Source organism: Etheostoma spectabile, chromosome 10, assembly GCF_008692095.1.
Source record: "Etheostoma spectabile isolate EspeVRDwgs_2016 chromosome 10, UIUC_Espe_1.0, whole genome shotgun sequence".
Classification (NCBI taxonomy): domain Eukaryota; kingdom Metazoa; phylum Chordata; class Actinopteri; order Perciformes; family Percidae; genus Etheostoma; species Etheostoma spectabile.
The window spans coordinates 8,959,888-8,976,130 of NC_045742.1; the positions used below are offsets into that span (position 1 = coordinate 8,959,888).

Consider the following 16,243-nt stretch of genomic DNA (forward strand, 5'->3'; position numbering starts at 1 on the left):
CCTCAAAATGCTATTATGGGCTGATTAGGGAAATGCCAGCAGTGATCAGAATTTCTGGCAATGATTAGAGAATATTCACCCCTTTTGTTGCTGTCAAGAATGATCAAGAGTAGACAAGGTCTGCTAAGGGAGTGAACGTGACTGGGAGCGCCATCATCATCATCATCTCTGTAACACGGCAGCTCTTATCTCTGAGAGCACATATTAACGTATTGTCATCCCCGGTGCCCTACTTAGACCAGATGGGCCTCATTCAGGTCTGCCACAAAAACACAGACGTGAAGGGATCTTAAATGTCAGTTTCAATATCACCAAAGCCATAATTAATAATAAGCTAGCAAAAGGACATGTACTTTTGTGTCCTAGTTAGATGGGTTGTGTTGTATCACGAAGGTCACAGTTTGAATTACAAAAACCTCTGAGTCCTGCACCAAAAGGCTATGTAAAAAGTCAGATTTGGATTTTTAGTGCATCATCATACTAAAAGGAGTCATTACATTATATAAAATGAGCGCAAGTCACACCAAGTAGGCACGGTACTGGGTGCAATCCTCGGTCAGGGCAGGGCCTTTATTGGCATTACAACTGGAGTTGGTCCCCTGGTGCCGGACTATGGCTGCCCACTGCTCCTACTTAGTTAGGATTGGTTAAATGCAGAGGATACAAATTAATTAATTTGATTTAATTTATACTCTTTATTGATCCCCAATGGGGAAATTACATTTGTATATGTAAAATGTATTTGGCAAATAATGGATATATTATATTATAATGAGCATGGTGTCTTTGAATGCCAGAACATTATTTATGCAAATAAAGTCCAAAACAATTTTCTTTCCTTGTCCAGACGGACCACAATTGTTATGTGGCCTTTACATATGACAAACATGAAAGTGTCGTGCAGAACATTAACCTTTTGTTGTTTGTCTACACAACATATAATCTGTATTTTGCAATTTGTTTTGTGTTTTGGAGTCATATGTTTCCCATAGAAAAGTCTGAGCACAGCTACATCTGACTTTTGAATCGACATGTGCATTGGAGTAAAATAAATGTATTTTAGTGTGAACAAAATACATTTACAGTAGAGCTCGAAAGCTGCAAAAGTTTGGGCACCCTGCAGAGTTAATACCTTAAGGTCATTCTTAAAACCTTAAGATTGACATCACCTGGTCTTTCCAGACGATGATTGAGAACAATCCATGACGCTGTCAGGTCTCAGCTTTCCAAAGGGGGCGGTGCATGCTAGAAACTCTGCAGGGTGCCCAAACTTTTGCAGATGCCATTTCTTTGTTTTCTGTTATTTTGAAAGTGTAAATAATGGAAATAAAATCTAACTTTTTGTGACATATTATATGAATGTCTAATCTGTCATTTGATTCCTTTTGGAATTTTTTCCATCTTTTCTTGGCTTCTTTATGCACATTAATACACATTTTTACCTGGGGGTGCCCAAACATTCAAACCCCACTGTACATATTATACAGTATGTCAATGTGTTGCTCAATTTACCATAACAGCATTTATCGATTTGTAGTTAGTGTGGATGATTTCAAATATATATCTGTCAGACATTTGCCATGTTATTTTAGGTATTAGACATAAATAGGCATCCTCCATCTGGCCATTTTAACTATGAATCATTTTTCTATTTATTTTCTCAAAAATGTACAATATCACAATTTAAACAGATTTTACAATACAATATGATATATGATAGAGTATTTATCCGTATAGCCTACTTACCAGACCCCTCAATTTTACTTATGTGCACAACTAGTCCCGAGACTGGAGTGATCGGTTAGTTTATTTTCAGAAATGTATTTACAATTTTGAAAATCATGTTACTAGTCCTTCAAGATTATAGCTTATTAAATGTGATTCATTAAACAAATTAATATGTAAACTGATCAAATGATAACTATATATCAATCACTGATAGATTAATTAATAACATAATCATTAGTTGCGGCCCATTTTATAGCACTGAACACAGACCCACGTTACAGCTAGTACTTTTCTTTTTCATTCCAGGTTATTTATGTATTTGGACATTGTTTGCACACAAACCATGTTGGCACTGACTAAGGTTATCAGTCAATTTGTGCTGCATCTGCACAGCCTCTATAAATGTAAACTGATATGCAGGAAGGAACTGAAGGCTTGTAGGGAGATGGCAGGGGGAACTAACCTTTGAAGATACCAGAGGTGAATAAAAGAGGGCAGAAAGCAGGTGTTTATTATATCTTCCCATTCAAGGCTTTGTCCTTTCACTTAGCCCACAATTATTGCAAACTGTAACAACAGAGTGCATTGTGGTAAATCAAAGGCTGAACTCCCTGTGGCTTTCCTCCCCTTGTGTTTGTTTGTTGTTTTCCATACAGGAAATGCAAGGCTTCTAATTATGTCTTGGAGGGGGAGAATGAGGCGTCTTAGTCCGCCAATTGTGTGCGGCTATCACAAGCAGAACTTCAATGTTTAATTTATGTGTGCTCCATTATTTATGGATGCCGTGATCTGTGTGTATATGGGGCTTTATGCAAACTTTGAGTCTGTGCAGTGTTTGTGAGTTTATAAGAAATAAGAACTATAAAATGTGAATGTGAGTATTGAGTGCATAGCCAGCTAAAATATAGTTGGGTCAGTGTAACTTTGGTCTGGTTGACAGACTGTATGTGTTCTTCTGTCTCCTTTTCCACCCTCCCTTACTGAATTACACAATCACTGCACCTGACATATTTCACACAAATACATTCATAGTATTCAAACACATGCATATGCTTAACCTACAGTGAAAGGATATTTTGTTTATATACTTGGGTGTCCAAAATTTAAACATGAAAGACTGTAACCATGTTGTGTAGAAGTAAAATAGGGAATTCTAAATGAGGAAAGCCAACCCCTGTCAGCTTTGTGTATTCTAAAATGTCACTAAAGGTGGCATGTACACACATATATTCATGTTTTCTCCCTTTCACCCAACATACATCCTCTAAGACATCTCTACAAACAATATCAGCAGCTGATGATGAGGATCAGGGCTGAGAAGGTGAATTAGGTAATAACATGACATGAATAACATGACACTGCTGCCTACAATGGCCAAAAGGACAGTTTTTATGTTCCCTCCACCTCAACCTTTAATGTGCAGCGATGCGGTTGTAACCTGCTGAATATTATGCACTAGGCAGAACCAACTGGGGGCTAAATCAATGTAAAGGCAAAAAAATGGCTTGGATCAGCAGGTGTGACTGGGAAAGATAGCTTGGATTTGAAGAAGTGGAAATGCAGGGAAAATAAATATTTCATAGTACATTTTCTCACAACACAGTTAAAAAGGGTTGGGGATACAGATCAATAGCAGTAAGGGATCTGGCTATGTACAGATACAGTTACTGAGAGGGCAATTCAACTTTAAATCTGTATGTACTTTTTGGTCAAAGGAGAATCTGAAGTGCTTTGTTTTTCACAACATACTGTAAACTAATTCTGCTAGCAGAACAATTGTTTGTTTAAAAAAACGTAAAAGTTACTGCCTACATACTATGGGGGCCACATATTACTATGCTTCAAAAGAGAAGGAAATGTTGTTTGGTACCAAGCCTTTTTAAAGCTCACAGGCCCAAATGTAACATGACATAGTCGTAACATTGTGATATTAGTTAGTCCATTCATCCCACCACTGCCAACTAGGCGTCATCATTCAGTTAACTAGTTTGTGTGGCAAAATGGGCAGAATGAAACAAAAAAGATCATAAGCATATCAAAACATTTAGTCCGTGTTATGCAATTGTTGACCCCAGAACACCTACAGTCAAACAAAATCATCAGAACTTAGCATGTGTTAAGATGAAATAATGAAGCAATAATGCAGATTAAAGTTGCTATGCTTGGACAGCATACATAATGCTGAGAATTTACATTTCCATCAGCACCTTGGAAAACATGGGCATGTTATTTTTGAATAGGATCGATTTAAAAGAATACACATGTTAATTTTTTTTTTTTACCAGCAAAATAGATTCCCATTGTAACTCTTATGTAAAGAAGCCCTGCACCGGCAAATACAGTACACTGTGGCTGGCTGGAAATGCTGATAGGTAAATGGCCAATGGAGCAAAGGCAATGAAACAAACAAGACTATGTCATGCAGGAAATTAGACTGAGAGGAGCAATACTGCACCTAACAAGCTTACAGCACTTTGAATAAGGGGATTGAGAGGGGGCTGTTTCCTGGGCAGGAGCACTGGACCATCAACCTTCAGTCTCACATATGGCCCCTGTCCAAGAATCACACACACACACACACACACACACACACACACACACACACACACAACAAGGTGAGAGAAAGCACTTAAGGGCCTCTGCTTCACTGGAGCTGCTCAGTATCCAACAGAAAAAAACTGTAGTTGTACTGGATACCAAACATCCTAGATGAGAATGTATGTGACTGGGTTTTTTAATAGGAGCATTCCAGAAAAGAGCCTTTAGCAGGTAGTACTGTTCTCGCTGAGGTGTAGCAACTCCAACTAAACACTGAGCTAAACTCTAATCATGAACATGACGAAATCCTGAATTCTTTGTACGCCAATTTATTTTCTTCACATTGTGCTGAATCCATACATATGAGATGAGTGATAGTAGACGAGAGAGTGAAACTAGGAAACAAACAGCAAAATACTGTTATTAGCTAAGCCACGTAGTTTTCATGAACATTACTTTTGCAGCAAGAAATCAATAGGCTTAAAAGTTAACTTAAAACAAAGATTATATACATACAAGCAAGGCTTCTGCTGGGAAGTCAATGGGCAGGATGCATTTTCCCTAGCTCAGTGACTTTTGTAGTGCATTTCTAATTTTGTGAATTCTAACGTTCTTTCGGTTGTATCTCAGTAAACAAATGTTAAAATAAGTCTGCATGAAACCACTTCCTGTTTAGCTCAGTAAACAAACTTTAAAATAAGAGTCTGCATGAAACTGAAAGTATACCAAATGAAATGCATACAAATACTATAATTATATTAAAACTTAAATGTCTGAAAGGCTGAACAGTAGTTTCTACCATATTGCCACCACCACATCATCACAGTTTTTGTCCTTGGATGCTTTTCACAAGATGATCAGAGCACATGTTCTGCAGGGAGTAATTCATCTAGCTTGACTTCACTTAAGGTATATAAGCCATATATTACTATGAAGCTTTGAGATAAATATAATTTGGACAATGTCTGCTTGTTGCCTCAGCCTGTCACACTCAGCCCCTAGTTGCTTGTTCCTCCCACCTCTGCTTCATTCAAGCTGTCTTCCTTCTTAATAGTTTTAAATGTGCAGGCTTAAAATTTGTATTAATCAGTAAACTAAAAGTAGGGCTATTTTGTAAGAAAGGAAGGAAATGCAAAGGTAAACTCAGCAAATTCTCACATTTAAGGAGTCAGAACAATTCATGTTTGGCATTTTGCTTCAATAATTTCATACACAATTATTAAAATTGTTACCAATTTTTTTTTTTTATTGACTAAATTATTCAATCAATACTCATTTTCAACTCAAATCATTTAAAACATTTCCTTTGGGTGTCACACATACCACATTTTTTCCACAGTCACTGGGCTGCAGTAGTAGATAGAACTCTTTACAGCAAACATTTAAATTACAGTTCCAACCAAATCTGTATCACGGACATTGACATTAGGTATGTGAATGGTTATGAAACCTATTAATGGACTACTACTTTCTCTAGGCAGGAATGCCTACCAGAAGTCTGGTCAACCAGCAACCTAAGAGTAGATGGCTTGATCCTTAGTGACAGAAGAGTGCAGTTTACAACCGGAAGACATTGCATCTATGAGACGTAGTGCCCTTGAGAAAGTGACTAAACCCCCAAAACTGCTCCAGGAGCATAGCACTCTGGCTGACCCTGTGTTCTGATCACTCTGATGAAATGCAAATCCATTTGTATGTATAACCTGGGAAGGCTATGCAAAGAGATTGATCCTTGAACTACAATAAAGAAAGAATTGATGAATACATTGTGGTGAAATGAGCCAACACACACATCGATCTCTGCAGCTTCTAAGGGTTCTCTACTGCTAACACCGTACCTACATAACCTGGGTAAATAAGACAGTATTGGTAAATTGTAATATAGGTTATTTAAAACAAGGGAAATAATATCTTTCTTTCACCACCCTATTTTACATCATGGGTCCTCTTCCGTTTTCGATGGACTTCGTCCTCAGCCATTTTCAGGAAAATATATGATGCAGGTAGCACATAAGACTACATTTTATGTGTTCAATTGGGAGTCAGAATGGTCTAGAGTGATGGGGCTCGGTGAGGGAGTGGACTTCATTTTAACGCCTGACTGAAGGTGAAACTGACCTCTCGTGTGGGCCGGAAAGGACAGTTAAACTCCAAGCAGTGTAGCATAAGCATACACAGCAAGTTCAGTGGCTCTAAGGGGTCATTACTCCAAGGAGATGGACTCGGAACACTGCCAGGGCGAGCCCATTATTACTTTGTTGGTACAGGTGATTATGGTTTACTCTACCATACAAATCATATAGTGCACTCATCCTAAACTATATTTAGTTTGCCTGCTGAATTTACAGATATTATGTTTATGAGTCACTTTCCATTTATTTTCTAAGAGAACTAAAAAAAAAAAAACTATATTGTATCTTACTCTGAAAGGCATACACCAGGAGTTTTTATGTTTGTTTTTATAATAGATGGTTAAATGGATGGATAGACAGGTGGGCGGATAGACAAACAGACAGACAGACATTTTTGGCAGTGAAGGGTAATAAAATCCATATAAAAAATAGTCGGTCAGCCATTACCCTTAATGAAAAAGAAAAATGTAACAAAATAATCCTCTTTGGGAATAAACAGGAACAAATGTGGCATTTAAAAACTAGGCAGTAAATAAGAGAAGGCAAAGCATGCTGGGATGCAGAGGAGTGTGAAGAAATTGGCCATTTGTCAGCTTGGATAAGGTCACTATGTAACTTGCAAACAGCACAGTAATTGACTGCAGTAGGGATGTTATAGCTAATAGTGGTACAAATGAAAAGCCATGGAACTTATAAGGATGTTCCGTGCTTATTATCTTATTTCCAAACAAATGAACATCATCACCAGCGCCGTCATCATAATTAAGACATTGCAAATGGCAGGAGAGGTGTCAAAGGGCAAATAAACTCCCCTGCTTTGAGTCCATGTACATGCTGTTAAATGTTGGAGAGAGGGCGATTAAGAGTTAATTACAGTGCATGGAAAATGAACATGAGAGGGTAATACAATATCAGTATTTATGGGACAATAGTCACTATGTTTCTGGTCTGAGCCACAGCTAAAAGATGAAATTTGTGGCATCCTGCTGGCATGTGGCGTATATAGGCATTGCTGTGAGTAGCCTTCTTAATTAAGTTTGCAATGCTTGGATGAATGCATTTAAGATACACACTAATTGCTTTTATACTTATTGTAAGTACTTATTGTATACTTATTTTATATTGAGGAATACATGTTGAGTACTTGATTGTAGTAAAACAAGTGCATTGTAATCAAATGGTAATGGCCGACACATTACGATTAAAGACATTTCAGAAAGTGACGGTAGAACTTATTTATGTTCATCTTTACTGTGTTTGCATGCCATACTATATGAGCGGTTGTCACCATTGCTTTTTCAAACATATAGGGGTACAATAATGAGATGTGTCAGAAAGCAGGAGGGTTGTTTGATGGGACAGCAAACATCCCTACAGGTGCACAATGAAGATTACTAATTATTCTCACATACTGTAAAGGAATTAATACCTGCTGTGCATGGCCCTTCTGGCAGGCAACACATTAAAGCCACTCACAGCTTGGAGTTGTCTTAAAGTGGTGGAAGACATTGATTGCTGAGTTTCTGTCTACAGAATTTGTACTGTATTGCCAACTTTTGTTGAACATTGTAAGTACTGTCTCTGAGCCATAGTGTGTCATATTCAGATCATCTTTTTTGACATGTTATTACTATTTTTAAATACAACGTATACATGTTGTGATGGGGAAAATAGTTGGTTTTACAGTACATTTGATCCAAGAAAGTTATATGAATATGAAAGTCCATGCAGCAGATTGAAGTAGCCATCAATTTACATTGATATTTACCTTCAAAAGTACATCAACATTCAACAAAACTGTCACTGCCTATTAACTATTAACTGAAAATCAACAAACTATTAAAACCATACATTCTAATATTTGTGCTCTTTCTCCTAATGCATTTATCCAAGCATTGCTGACTTAATGAAGACAGTTAACCACGGTCATGCCTATATGCCACGTGTCAGTAAGATGGAACCTAACCTTTTAGCTGTGGTGTAGTCCAGAAACACTGCCTGACAGCCCATAACTAGTTACCTTCTTATATTAGCTTAAAGTCCATATACTGTGATTAACTCTTAATGGCTTCACCAATGTTGAACTTACATCTACTTTACAAATGGCTTTGTAGTACTTTTTGTCTTTTTCTTGTTTACTCATGCTGGCACTAGTGGTTAGAATCATGGGGGTTTTAACAGCGTAATATCTACACAGCAGCATCACTAGCAGAGACACATTTTTTTTATATCCAGCATATAAAAACTATCACAAACTTTTAAGATTCATTTTGGACCATTTTGGATTTTCTGAGCCATAAGAAAAACTGATGACACCAGTGATGTTTTTACAGATATGGGTTCAGGAGGGAATGGAAGACCATGTAGGTAAATCCTCTCTCTGACTTTCCTATATGCCCATATACTCCACACCATTCACCACCACCACCAAACATATTCAAGTGGACGCAGATTAAGCCAGAATTAAGCAAAACTTTTGATCGAATACATAATGAATGCAGACCCCCAATTTACCTACCGAGTGTACATGCCTCAGGGATGTTTTAGGAAGAAAGGTGACTTCCCTGCTGCGTTCTGCGGTGCCCTGCTGTGTCCTGCTGCGCCCAGCTATGCCCTGCTGTGCCACGCTACATACCTTAACGCCCCACAGCGCCCTGCTATGACATGAATTACTACTACTACCATTTTTTAGTCACTGTTCCATTTTTTTTGTTGTGATTGTTAATGCCACTATGCATCACATCCCCGACCGGCCCCGTCAGACACCGCCTGGGTCTGAGCAAAGTTTCTTACTAAAAGGGGAGTTTTTCCTTGCCACTGTGCATGGTCGCACTGTCACACCATGCTTGCTCTTGGGGGAATTGTTGGGACTTTGTAAATTATAGAGTGTGGTCTAGACATACTCTATCTGTAAAGTAGATTTGATACTATAAATAAAATTGAATTGAATTGAATTCTGTATAGTACTTTGCATGTCTGGTTGTTTAGTTGTCCATTCTACTCCATCATGAAAAATGAAAGCCCAAAGAGATGAATTGTTCCTGCCTATTTTTGTCAGTTCTGCTGTTGGGATTGTGTTGTCAGTCATGTCAAGACTGCAGCTGTCAAACCAAGCTTCTATTTAATACTGTTACTTAAACCATTCCTGGCTGCACTCTTGTCGCCCTCAAGGTCTTAATAACTAGCTTTAGTCACTACTGAGAAGGATGGATGGCGGGGGTGCCAGGCAGACGACTCTCTATGGCACCCTTATCTTTCAAGTTGTCTTTCCCAGTCTTGTTTTAATTAGATTAAAAGTTCTGTGCACCTCTGGGGAGGAACTACAAGCCTGGGCCCCTGCCTAAGCCATTGTGTGCAGAATTTTTTTTTTATGCTCAAAGGCTGCCAAGAATTCCCTGTTTCCCTGCTGGTGTGCTTAGGTTGCTCAAACTGTGCTTGGGTCAAACACCATGCAAACGTGTTGGCATTTCATTGGCAACGTTTTAAGGTGACTCACTGGCTAAAATGTGTTTATAAAGCAGCAGGCTTACCCTTGTTTGACTTTAACTTGAGCAGAGTGTCTTTTTCCCCACATTGTTTAACTATCATTAACTTTTTGGCTTTTGCACCTGTCTGACGTTTTCTTTTTTTTACCCACCTACTTCATTGCAAGTAATAAATGATCTGATTATGCATGAAGATTGAATGTAATTTGCAAGCTTGAGCAAGTTCAAAGTCCAAGAAAGCACCTATCACACATCACTGTGAGCAAATAAGTGCCTGTCATGAAACATCTTGTCCAGATCAGTGGTTTTTGTTGTTTGGCTGCTTATCAGCTGGCAGATGTAAGCTAAGTATCTGGAGGGTTTCAAAGCTGTAAGAAACTTTACATACTATGAACTCAATATGTCTTCTAAATCTTTAAATCTGCATGCATTTTGATGGTTAGAATATTGACATTTGCCAAGCAGTTGGACAGGTAAGTTTCATGTAGTTAAGTACAGCATTATAGCTTAAAAAGACTTCTTGTTGAAATGTTTTCCATGTCTTTGTTTCTTAAAGAGGGGGAGATGTTTAAGCTCCATAATCAAAATTATTCAAACCGAAAATCTACTTGGAATGCATTCAAAGCAGATTTTGAGTCTGTGTAGCAATGATTTTCCATGGAAAATCATTGTTAAACAGACTCATGCTGCTTTACACAGTGTTTCACTATCATAATAAATCTAAATTGGTTAATTTTATTAGCACAGATACTTACATACTGTACTGCTAAAACTAAATACATATGTATCTAATGGAGAGAAATACTTAGCTATTAGTTTGTCTTTGGAATGGGAGGAAACCATAACGTCTGATTGAATTTCTGTCAATCATGTGGGAATCTCAATTTTGACGTGAATACATGTTTCCATCTACTTGCCATCACGGGTAGCACATGCAGAACAACTAATTTCACCAGGCACTACATCTGGCTCAAACCCAGGACCTTCTTATTGTTTGACAACTGTTCTAACCACAGAGACACGGTGATATCTTTGCACCTGGAAAATACTTGTCTGGTGTGTTGGGAGGGATGCCATATTTCTGATAGTCCAAATTACTATTTCTTGGTTGGATATTGCATAGCATTCTCATATGAAATCATGTCAGAGTAATTCATTATAATGCAGATCAACCCATCTTTCATTCAGAACAACACATCCCTGAGCAGGTCTTTGGGTCTAGAACCTAGGAATTCTAAGAATTCATGCTGTGCAAGCTGGAAAACTGCCCTGACAAGAACCCAGCATAGCACTTTTAACTTCGGTCTACGTTTCACATTTAACCCTCATGTTGTCCTTGGGTCAAATTGACCCCTTTTCAGTTAAATTTTTTTTTTTGTCACAAAAAATGAAAATAATTGAAATAAGCGCTGAAAATGTCAACATTGAAAATATCAAAAAACATCAAGAAAAGCTCCTACAACATTGAAAAAGTGACAAAAATGTTGGGAAAAGCGATAATAATGTTGAAAAGAAATGGGGTTTTTTTCATGGTTGACTGGAAGACAACACAAGGGTTAAGGAGGCTTACTTAGAAAATGTATCAGTAATTTAGGTCTTGTGGGCTTTCCTCATTTAAACACTGGCCATGTGTTAACCTTTTTTTTCATATCACACTTCACTAACCAAACCTGCTTCCTGCAACATTGTACTACAAGGTACGCTCACATCATATGCTTTTATCTTTTTACAGAGTTACAATGTTTGAAATAGTCATTGTAGTATTTTTATAATAACAAAACTGCTTTTTATACTTATAAATCTCATTAAGAAAAGCAATGATGCACCAAAGAATCTGAGATGCCTTAATTTCACATGTGAGCACTCCATGAAATATTCTAGCTGGTGAAGCGTGTTTTTATGGGCCTTGAACGTAATAAAGATAATGTTGATGATATGGCAATGTGCTTTTGCTGGAATTGCATTTAATTGAATGCAGGAAGGGGTTAATAGCAATTACACTGGGTGAAAGTAATAACTTAACAAAAAGAAATGGTATTTTAAGATAAGCAGAGAAGTATCCAATGAATTCTCTTAGGCCAGCAGGGTTGAATGGAGATGGAGGGGCTCCAACATGCTTTAACGTCCAACCTGATGATTAATATCTTGATAATTCGGCCTACCTGCTCCCGCTCAGATATTTTGCTGACAGCAGAAAGACGTGTGTGCCAGTTAAAGTAGTTTGAACGAAGCCAGTGCCAAAGCAATATTTTATTTTATTTATCTTACTTCTCCTGCTATTCATTGCTGCTATTCATTACCCCTGTGACAGCCCAAGCCATGGTGTACGTTGATGTGTGGGGAAACAGGTTGTAAAGTGCAGGGGAATGTTCCAAGCCAGACATTTCCATTTATTGCAAAGAGAAATCCTATTACATTGGAGGGAAGGGGAAGGATATAACAATAACATGTTTCTTGTCCTGCATGATGGATTCAGGAATAATTATTTGTTCCTCTAGAGATTCTCATTGTATAAGTAAACCACTTGCCGCACATGTAACATTTCAGCTGCATAACATTATTCAGCAATTCTAATGTGATCCACATCAAAGTGGAAGAATTGGGTTTCATTGGTAACAGACATTTCATGGAAGTGAGTGAGCATTTTCTGAACAGAAGCAGCAGAACTTTCCTTATCTTCACACACATCTTCAGTATAGTGGCTATGGTTATTAGGCATTATCCTGATTTTTTTAGTTTTTATTTTGTGATAGAAGGACAGATTCTCACTGAACCTGAAAATGTAAGCAGTAATGAGCAATTCAAGTGTGCATTTCGACGTCTATGCATGCTGTTGATGAAATGAGAAAACTTTTTAAAAGCAGATACCAAAGAGCTTGAGATAAATTAACCTGCTCAGTTGTTTTGAAGGAAACATCAATTTATCCAGGCTGCTGCTTTTTCTTATGCATTGCAGATGATTAAATTCTGACCTTCATCACTCTGTTATTAAACATTGATTTATTGGAAAATAATCAATGTTCGCCAGTTGCTCGACAATCTCTCTCTGGCAGCTGCACAGGGAGCCATTACAAACTTGTATAGTCGATAATTACTCCATCCCATTTGCATAAATGTAAAGTGCGCTCATTCCCTCTTGTATGACTGACCTGTTAGTTAAACCTGACCTCTGGTCAGAGATTAAACAATGCTCACAAATGTGGCTTTTTCCTCCTTGTGACAAAGAGGACAGGATAATGAGTTCTTGGGGAAAGGCTTTTTGGCACTGTCAAGTGAAATCCCTTCCCCTGAAAATGAAGGCTTTTGGCACCACATCTCAGTGTCTCTAACTATATTCACGGGGGAGAAACTGGAAAATGGGGAAAGATGCCAGACTTGACCTCGTGCTGTGTCATTGCGACCGCTTGTTGTTTATCTTTGTGTATTCGGCAGGATTGAATGCATTGTTTACAAGATTATCAGGCATCCACATGGACCAGCTATGAATGCAAACTGTGATAATGTTTCTGTCCAGCCAAAATGGAAGTGTAAAACCCTAACAGATTATCAGTGACTATGGCTGACTAGGGTTGCTGGCCATGCCACAGAGAGACACCAAGTAACACCAAGCTCGCTACAAAGCAAATTCTGCTCTCCCACCATAAAAAAAGTACTTTTAACTCAGTATTCAAATCAAAATTGCAACAATTAGTAAGCCTTACAAAAAACATACATTTCCAGTCAACTGCAACCAATATTACAGTGAGCATTCCTCATTTTGTTTTACACAACATTCACTGACAAAAGATAAAATAGTTTGCAAAAACCTTCAAGTAGATTTCTTTCTTTTTTGTTGTGCAAATAGATAATGTGGAACAAACATGTTACAATGTTATACTGTAGACAGTGGAAAGAAAAAAAGAGTCTGAAAGATGACAGATACATAGGAGGATACATTGCGAGAGAGACAGGAAATGTGACCAGTCAACAATGCTGTTGTGTATTTCACATGTATATGTGTTGTTTATTTATATCTGCAGTTCAAACATGCGAGTGAGCACAGATGAGAGACATATAGAGAAATGGACAGATAAGGCCGTGGATACTGCTTTGCTTTGAACAAAGATGTGGCTCTTTGCAGACGGCTTGTAAAAGCTGCAGAGGATGAGTCAGAGAGCAGTCCCCTAACAGGAGCCCTTGTTGTTCGGAGTCCAGTCTGGTTTCATCTTGTCAGGCTTGCTCAGGGCAAGTTAAAAAAAAAAATGCTGCAGAGGAAGTCCTCCATGTTCTCATCTTGACATTTTCCTCTCCATTAGATTGCCTTGAGGTTCCACAATAATTTCCTGTACCAAGATAAAGTAATCTATGTTAAGTAAACAAAGACCCAAATGACAAATTATCCTGCTTCTGTTTAAGTTTTATTTAATTAATTTATATTCCTTTGCATTATTTTACAAAACATACATACATACTGTACATCAATGCTTCTTGTTTTGTTTTTTTACACATAGAAATGCATACAGTTGCACTGCAGCTATTCTATATCCATGACGCTCTACTTCCGTGAAAGGTCCATTGCCAAAATTCCGCCGGATGTCACTCTTTATGGCTGGATGTCCGTTACCTTCCGCTTTGTTTGTGTTGGAATTTCTACTCACGTTCAACTAATGAGGACTATGGTTAACTACTCCTCAGATCTCTGCAGGTTAAATCCAGACAGCTAGCTAGACTATCTGTCCGATCTGAGTTTTCTGTTGCACAACTAAAACAACCTTAGACCCTCCTCAGCAGCGACGTGGAGGAAGGTCTGGCAATGCAAGACTTTACAGCAGCTGACCAGGAGGAGCCCAAGTAAAAATATCATTCATGGCCATATGCGTAAAAGGTCTAAAAGAATTTCATTTTCATTTGCTATGAAAGCAGTGAAAGGATCAGATGACAACAACAACTTCATCATCTGTTTAGCCCGGAGCCGGAGTTACTGAAGCATCAACAGGGTAAGGCAGACAGAGAGGCAGTGCTTCATTAACCCAGAATTACTACTCTATTAAATGTAGTGTTGAAATACTTGTGCCGAAGCATATTGCTTTTTGTCCAGCATTTTACAATTTTAATATCCTGACATTTCGGCAAAACGTTCATTTATCTCATTAAAGTCATTAAAAAAAAATCCCAATAGACTACTGACATTCTAAAGATAATGTTAATGATGAATTGCTCAGTTTGATATTTACTTTTGTAGCAATTTTCCAAGTAAGTTTAATTTCACTTATAGTTAGTAAGTTAACTAATTAATGTCCTCTGTTATCTAACACACTAAGGTACTTTATCAACATAGCTAGTGTTTGACATGTATCATTTATGACAAAGTTAGTAAGATAGTATTGTGTTAGGTAGAGATGCGCTGTTTCGGCCAAAGGGGATTGTGTAACCAAACTTTTATTCTCCATTACTCCTTTATTTCAATACAGCACACAATGGAAGTTACTGCTTTGGAAACTTTAGCATAATGTTTGTTCTTTCTTTTTTTATAACGACTTTAGGAAAGGGGGAAACTGGGCAAATGGAGAGGCTTGCATATTGACATCTTTAAAACGTTCATAAATCCTCCTCAGAAAAGTGAAGTTTATAAGCTGAAAGAATGTCTCGTGCCACAGGGGTTTATTGTTGGTCTGCTGTTATTAAGAATATATGTACCAATATTAACACTGTTTTGTCACTTTTATGCTCCTTCTTTGTATATATATTAAAAAACAAATGTTCTCCAAAACTACTTGACACTCTTCCTATCATTTAAGCTTCGCATAATACTCTAAATCCCTTTTGTTGAATTAAACAAATATATAAGAATTGTGCAATTTGATTTAAAATCCATATGCAAAACTGCTTTAAGTCTGTAGCTGCAACAGATTAACTACATATAAATTATATAATGCCTATGAGTTATGATATATTTGGGTATGTAAACAAAAATACATATAGTACTGCACATATCCATTTTCAGTATGCAAACCTATGTTTTATGCCATATTTAAAATGCACTATAGTATATGAACTGAATGTACAGTATGTATAGCAAGGAATGGATGGATTTCCATCAGATCTGGATCAATTGTGAGGCCCTGCCAAGACTTCTCAGTACCCATGTGTGTCAAAGATTGCAAGCGGTTAATATTTTAGTGCAGTGGAGCTGCATTTGGCGACAGCCAAGAAGTTGGGTCAGGTTAACAGGGCTGTTGCGTGCCAGTGCCCAAGAGAGTCTTCAATATTTGATTGCCTTTTTCTTCTTCAGCTTCCTCTTCTTTTATAAACTTTAGAATGGATCCCCATATTTGTAGTTCAAAAATTATCCTACAGAGATCCCATCTTAAACATGCTCAA

The 16,243-nt window shown here is 37.7% G+C and overlaps 1 protein-coding gene across 3 annotated transcripts in view; it reads left to right on the forward strand.

Annotated features, from left to right (window-relative positions):
* The window catches only part of lingo2 (leucine rich repeat and Ig domain containing 2), a 265,572-nt gene that overhangs the window by 142,661 nt on the left and 106,668 nt on the right, over positions 1-16,243 (forward strand). The window contains exon 5 of one of the 3 annotated variants that reach the window (XR_004333757.1): positions 8,732-8,804. The exons of the other annotated variants lie outside the window; for them this stretch is intronic. The gene's annotated coding sequence lies outside the window, so the exon portion shown is untranslated. Of the gene's footprint in view, positions 1-8,731; positions 8,805-16,243 lie in introns of those variants that run through there. 3 annotated transcript variants of the gene reach the window in all.